The sequence below is a fragment of the Prenolepis imparis genome, unplaced genomic scaffold (genome assembly GCF_030444845.1).
Source record: "Prenolepis imparis isolate NDT839.2.m4 unplaced genomic scaffold, iyPreImpa1.0 SCAF_5, whole genome shotgun sequence".
Lineage (NCBI taxonomy): Eukaryota > Metazoa > Arthropoda > Insecta > Hymenoptera > Formicidae > Prenolepis > Prenolepis imparis.
The window spans coordinates 1,566,087-1,573,273 of NW_028141163.1; the positions used below are offsets into that span (position 1 = coordinate 1,566,087).

The 7,187-nt window shown below is 33.1% G+C and overlaps 1 protein-coding gene and 1 long non-coding RNA gene across 5 annotated transcripts in view; one reads left to right on the plus strand and one right to left on the minus strand.

The window, feature by feature from the left end:
• The window catches only part of LOC145936072 (pikachurin), a 99,828-nt gene extending 96,316 nt beyond the window's left edge, over positions 1-3,512 (minus strand). For 2 of the 4 annotated variants that reach the window (XM_083037954.1, XM_083037951.1), the window contains exon 1: positions 3,372-3,512. The gene's annotated coding sequence lies outside the window, so the exon portion shown is untranslated. Of the gene's footprint in view, positions 1-817; positions 1,100-2,928; positions 3,288-3,371 lie in introns of those variants that run through there. The other 2 variants (XM_083037953.1, XM_083037952.1) reach the window with 2 other exon arrangements.
• The window catches only part of LOC145936082 (uncharacterized), a 28,815-nt gene extending 23,367 nt beyond the window's left edge, over positions 1-5,448 (plus strand). The window contains exon 2 of the long non-coding RNA XR_014425322.1: positions 5,435-5,448. This is a non-coding gene — a long non-coding RNA (uncharacterized LOC145936082). The remainder of the gene's footprint in view (positions 1-5,434) is intronic.
• The last annotated feature ends 1,739 nt before the right edge of the window (positions 5,449-7,187 follow it).

Consider the following 7,187-nt stretch of genomic DNA (forward strand, 5'->3'; position numbering starts at 1 on the left):
GCGGGCGCCAGACAGGATGTTTGCGTCGCGGAAAATGCAAGGCGCATTACTTGGCAACAGCTAATGGATTAACGCAGATTCGCGAATATTAACGCGTCTCGAATTAGGGTTTTTTTCACTTATTTCCGAGCTATCGTTACGGCAGATTGTTACATCGCGAAAGTGCAAGACGTCGCTGCAGTAGATGCGCAAAGAATGAACCGCGTATTGTGATTAAAATTAAATTTTCGGGGGTATTGTCAGAGCAACTACGTAAAAATATATAGAAACTAAGAGACTTAACATCGCGCATACAATTTTTATTTCCTCGAAATTTGTGTCAATTTAGATTGTACTTAGTTTAAGGTCGATAAAAAAAAATTCCCCGTGTGCTGTAGACATTAATTTTATCGTTGTTGGCAGACCGTTTTAATTCCTCACGCTTTTCTTACTTTACGACGTTTTATCTAAATTAGAAAAACTTTTATAATAGAGGAAAATAATAAAAAAAAAGAGAGAGAGAGAGAAAAACAGAAGAGAGTTTATTAGGTACTCTGTAAGAAAAACATATTACTTTTGCAAGGTAAAGTTTAAAAAGAAAAACCGAATAAAAATCGTTACAATCTCTCCACTGTGGCTCATAAAATTCGAGAAAAAGTTAAGTAATCGGTTTGTCGATCATATCAGGCAAGCTACATCGCCCCTTGGATGCGCGGCCTTTAGATTTCGACGTGGATCGAGGCAGACGCGAAGCTCGATATCGACTGTCGTAGTCGATAGTTGACGTTTCGGCTTAAGTCACCGGCTGATGTCACGAAGTTGCAGCAGATAAGATTACCCTGGCAGAGCTTGGTGGTGGCCGAAATTTCCATTCCCGGGTCACGCGATGTAAGCTGCAGCAGTCGCGGCTAAAGCGCATCGTTCATATCTATCGCGTTGCACTCCGATATTTTACGAATATCGCAAACGTGATTTATATCTCGCATTTTTTCCTCAATTTCAGATCAACTTTGAATTCGCGAGATCAGAAATAGCACGAACTAAATCTCCTTTCAAAAACCTGACTGGAATAAGAAAATTTAATTCTCCAAAGAATTGAGGGTACGAAATAAAGATTAGATTCTCTAATCCTCTATAATTTTTATCGATTCATTTAAATTTTATAAAGAAAATGAAAAACGTAAAATAAAATCAAATTTTATACAAACGTGCAAGATTGCGTAAAATTATGAAAACCAATACATCGTATTTGTATAACGAGTGATAAAAAACTTTTATTTTAAAAATTGTCTATCGGTTGTATAAGCTTAGTTAAATCGAAAAATGTTTTTTTTTTATTTCAACATATTTATTTTTACAACAGATTTATATTGTCTTTTGACAAATTCTAAAATATGTTATAATAGTTTTAATACTTGGTAAAACAGCTCAAACTTTTTCTACGCTTTAAAAGAAAATATTTTTCCCAATTCGTTTTTATGTATGTGATTCTGAATATTATAATATTTATTATTTATATATTCAATACACGAATTATGTTTTACCAAATAAATTGCCTCGCGATTCGCGATGGATGTCATTATATTTTATTTATTGTGATTGATGAAAATTTGTTAATAACTTATTGCGCTATATATATTACTAGTGTGTATCTCTATTTGAGTAAGATGAACAAATGACATGACAAATCAAATTAGCGCAATTACAAATTAAATATTAACGCATAATATGCTGATGTGTGTGTGTGTGTGTGTGTGTGTGTGTGTGTGTGTGTGTGTGTGTGTGTGTGTGTGTGTGTGTGTGTGTGTGTGTGTGTGTGTATAGATTGTATGTAGAATACAAAATAACATGTAAAATTAAATTATCAATTTTCTGACATAAGCTGATATTACATTAAATTTAATGATATCGTAATTAAATATCAAACATCTCAAATATAAATATTGAATATGACAAAGTTGCTCTGCGATAATTAAATACGACAGTCAATGCTAAAACCCTTTTTAGAGATGTACGTTTTGCGTATGTATATGTTTCAAAGAGAAATGTCTCGTATTTTTAATATCAAAGTTAGACCGTTCGCGTATTAATGTACGGTACCATTTAAGGGACACAAATACAATAATTACATGCGCGATACGAAGGCAGCTTACATTTACCACAGCTCGTAATAATTTAGTATTTGCGCAAAACAGTTCGTCGAGAATCCCGGAACAGGTTTTTTTTTGCGCGATCCTACACACAGGCAGCTGCAAAATGCAATGTGAAAAGGGGAGAATCAAGTTGCACCATTGTGCCATTATCTGGCGGCTCGATAACAAACAGATTTGAAACCTTAACAAACTGACGGTTCAACGTCACTCGATACGTGGCTTAAAGCCATTTTAAACTCTCTAAATTTTCTATTATTTGCGCTACTGAATATTCAAATCACGCCTGATAAAAATCACATTTTTCGCACATTATTTGCGCATATAATTTGAATCTTTGATAATGATTACATTGTAGCATACAGTGATTTTTCAGAATAGTTGACAAAATCGCGTTGAAATTGGTAAAAAAAATTTCGATAAAAATGCTTAATGATGGAGTTTAATTTTTAACGCAGTTTACAGTGTGCGCGAAAATTAGAAATTGTGCTAAATATTTTTTTAGAGAATAGAAGAAAAAATATTGATCGGATAAAATTTTTTTAATACGGAGGAAGCATCGAAAGTATCGGAATATGTATAGAGTATGTTATTCAATCGAAAAACTAATTTTCGGTACTAACACCGTGTTAGTGCACTAATATATTCAAGGATTAGTGAATAATGTACGTAACTAAGCGTAAAATTCGTTTCTCGGGAGAGATCGGCGGACCGTGGCGTGCAAGCAACAAGCAACTAGCTCCGAATCAACGGGATAATATTTTATCGCGCGGGGGAAAACGCTTAATCATATACCTACGCGAGAATCATACGTGTGTGAGGAATAATTTTTGATCGATATAGGGGGGTTAAACTTGGGCGCGATCCGCGACTCATCGCCGAAAATATATATAGGTATACGCGCCTCACGATGCGTGCGTGCGAGAGCGAACACGCAACTTATCGAGCGATCGCGCGCCGCACGGGCCGCGCGAACCGAAGGGCTGAATCAATAAGAGAAAAAGCGTCGCGACGCGTTGCCCTTCGGGAAAACGTTGCCCTTCGACAATCCGTCCGTCGATTCTCGACACGGGAATCGAAGCGGCGCGGCGGCCGGAGCGACGCCGAGCGCGAGGAGCGTCGAAGCGAACTCCTGGGGCTTTTTCCCGGAGTATAGTAGGATTCGCGCGGCGCAACCCCCTCGTCTGGATCGCCACCGGATTCGCGTCGCGCCGGTAAAGCCCGGCGGGGTGGTCCTCGTACCTGTCGCACGGAGATGGATCTTTCTCCTTTTTTATTTATTCCTCTTTACTTCCGTATCTCTACGCGAACAATGCGAATGCACAAACCAACGCACACACGCGCCGCGGAGCGTCGCGACGGCCGTCGGTGCCGGCCGGTGTCTCCAATCGAACTGCGGGGGTAGTTCGACGGTGGCGCCGCCGAAGGACGCCACCACCACCACCTCCACCACCACCTCCACCACCACCACCACCACCACCACTACCACCACCGTCGCCTTCGATCGGCCACCGCCATTTTTTTGCCCGAGCCGTCGCGTGCGTTACTAACCCCCTCGAAAACATTCCGCCTGGAAATGCGTGCCTTCCGATCGAGGGTGCGCGAGAGAACGGCCAGGGATGTAACGCCGGGGGTGCGAAATCGGACAAGCAAACAGGCGTATGTCAGGAGTATATGTCGCGTTTTACTCTGGCACCTCAAACGATACCCAATTTTTAACCTTCTTATTCGGAAATGATGAAAAACGGGGGCTATAAATTATCTGCTATACATATAAAAGATTATAAATAACCTATGTGTTGTGAAGAGGAAGAAATTAGATTGATCAAAGTTAAAATAGACATTGAAATTATAGCCCGAAATTCAGAGCTCAGTGATTATTTTCCTATAGTTTACAATCTATTATTCAATGATCCCCCAGCTTTCTCAAGCAATAATTAATAACAATCCTCGATAATGCAACTTTAATCTTAATTTCTGCATCTTTAAAGCTAATCCTTTAACAAGACTTTTAATCCCTTAACAAACTATAGAATAATAATCTGGGTTTAAGAGACACTCTTAAAAAAACTTTATAATTTTACTATCACTTGATATTTTAAGAAGAAATGATCTTTATTTGACTGTAGATTCAGTTGTAGCTAAAAAGAGTTATCAAAAGTTTTATTTGACATTTCTTATGTCCAAAAAATGTTTAATATTTTTTCGTATTTTATATAAAATTTTCTGTTTTCTTAAAACCCGTCGTGTAATAAATTTATTTTTACCACATTTGCTACCTCTATTATGTGAAAATAGGTGATTGGTCTATGAGACCCGTGCGCTCCAGTTACGCTAGATGTCTTCACCATTCTAGTTAAGGGTTAAATTGACCGTTACATGTAGCGAATTCAACAAGAATACTCATGATGAACAAGAATACAATTGCTTAAATAGAGTATTTAAAAATACAACGGTATTTCTATGCAAAAACGATTTTAAACACAGTAAAAGCATGCTGGATTAATCACTTTTTAGAGTTAAGAATAGTTTTCCCTTAAAGAGAGAACAAGAGATTAAAGAGCGATTTTAAAGTTTTAGTATGAAAGTATTCAAAGTGATCTTGCACGAAAATCTTTCATATCAATATATTATAACATGTTTTATTTCGTATTAGTTCGTATTATAACACATTATTATTTCATATTTATATATATATATATATATATATATATATATATATATATATTGTAGGCAAATATTTTATGATAAATTTTAAATAATTAATTTTATAAATAGATTTGTATACAAATAAGTACATGATAAATATGTTAAGTTGTCTTATTTGATTGCATAACATATGTCTTAATGATGATAAGATGTATGATTCAATTTAGTTTTGTTTTGAAATATTATATATAATGCTGTTGATTTGTATAAATATATACACAATAACTAATTTTGCAAAAATTTTTGAGATTTTTCTACAAATATTAAAGATAATTTATAATAGTATTTAAAGAGAATTAAAAAACTTTTATTTATGTAACATCTCTTTTTTTGTAAATAGAGTAAATATTACTAAAAGTATTATTATACGTATATATGTATATTCTTTCTTAATTATTTTATGTTTTTGCATAAATTTATTCATTAAAATCATTATTAATAAAAATTAGAATAATTATATTATACATTGCGAAAAACTTTTTTTGTGTTTTTATTTAATTTGCGTAAAAAATAATAATGAAGCTCATTAATAATATTATAATATTAATAAATATATAATATTTATATTATATAATATATAATTTTATTTTTTGCAGGGGTTCCAGCACATGTAAGTCCTTGGTGTATATTTTCGAGCTTTGTCGATTGGGGTGAGTCTGACCATTATCTGAATGTTTTCACTGAATTGTCTCTCATGATCAATGGTAGTTTTAAAATTCATGGCCTGTAGCCAAAACCAATAGAATAAAAATGTTTAGCGATAGACTGTATCTTATCAGTGCACAATTCGCTTTTGTCTTACACATGTTTATTAATTTGTTATTCTGGTTTTTTATTTATATTAATACTGTGCATATATTGGAATATTAAAAAAGCATACATACTTAAATCAAAATCAGTGCGTTTTTTATTTTTTAATTATTTTAATAAAATTTATTATTTTAATTAAATTTTAATTAAATTATAAAATAAAAGTTTATTTAATAGAAAAATATATTGCAATATACATATATAACACAAAGTGTGTCGAGTAATTTGTGTCAATGTTTGAAAATTTAATTTTTAAAAATCAGTAATAATGACATAGTATTCTTAATCTTATAAATGTCGATAATAAATTCCTCAATCCGTGAAAATTTCGCACTGATTAATTTTTTTAGATCAATACATAATTATATGTATATTAATGCTCATAAATGTCAAAAATTAATTTAGACAATTTAAACAATTACAAAAACCAATTAGATATTACGAATAAGATACTATTAATAATAATATGCATTCTCGACAATATGATATTGAAAAAGAAATGACTTCTGAAAGTATTAGTAAAGTTTATACGTAATACATTCTTAAAGACGACGCTCCCTTTCGCGCTAAACATTAATTAATCTCGATCACGAATCTTGAATCCCCTTTAGTCGCTTAGTTTATTTGCGACACCCAATATATAGCGCTATGAATTTCATCAGTTTGCCCTGGAGTTCCCCTTTATTACTTTAGAAAACTCAAGTTCCATATAATCCGATTAACAGCAGCACCTCATAGTTAATCGTGTTCAACCGGTGACCTATTCTGTAGAATCCTGACGATAAACGGATGATCTTGGGGATAATAAAGAAGGGAATAATCCTTACGAAAATCTAACAATCTTACGAGAGATCCTCGCCCTCCCCTTTCTTCTCGATGGAAATTTCATTTAATAGTTATTCAATTATCGACATATTTTATATATTTCATTTATAAAATAGGAATCTAAAGAATTCTATATAAGAAAACTCGGAAGGGATAATGCATAAATATAATTATTGCCAGATTGCAATATATGTTACGCTGTTACATTATTAGAATTTCGTAGTTCTATAATGTCTCCACAGCATTGCAGTACAGAATTGCAACATCTGGTTTCAATGTAGTTGAAAGATTTTATACATGGAATATCGTTATATTCAGAGTCAAAAATCAATAATAGAAAAGCCAGTAGTTTCATTCCGATTATCTCTGAGGCAATAAATAGAGTCGATCTTGCACTTGCATGTCAACTGCGTGAATATACACACAGAGAGAATTTTCTCTTAGAATTTATCCTGAAAATCATGGTAATCGTAGGACAATATGGTATGGAAAGAATTTTATAAGAATTTCTCTGATTAATATTTTTATCACAATAAAAATAATAATATTTATCACAATAAAATATAAAATATATTTGAGATATTTTATTATGCAGTTTAGTAAAATTAATCAAACATATTTTATTGTGATATTATTTTTATTGTAATAATAAATATGAATCAGAAAAATTCTCATAAAATTCTTTCCATACCATATTGTCTCACGATTACCATG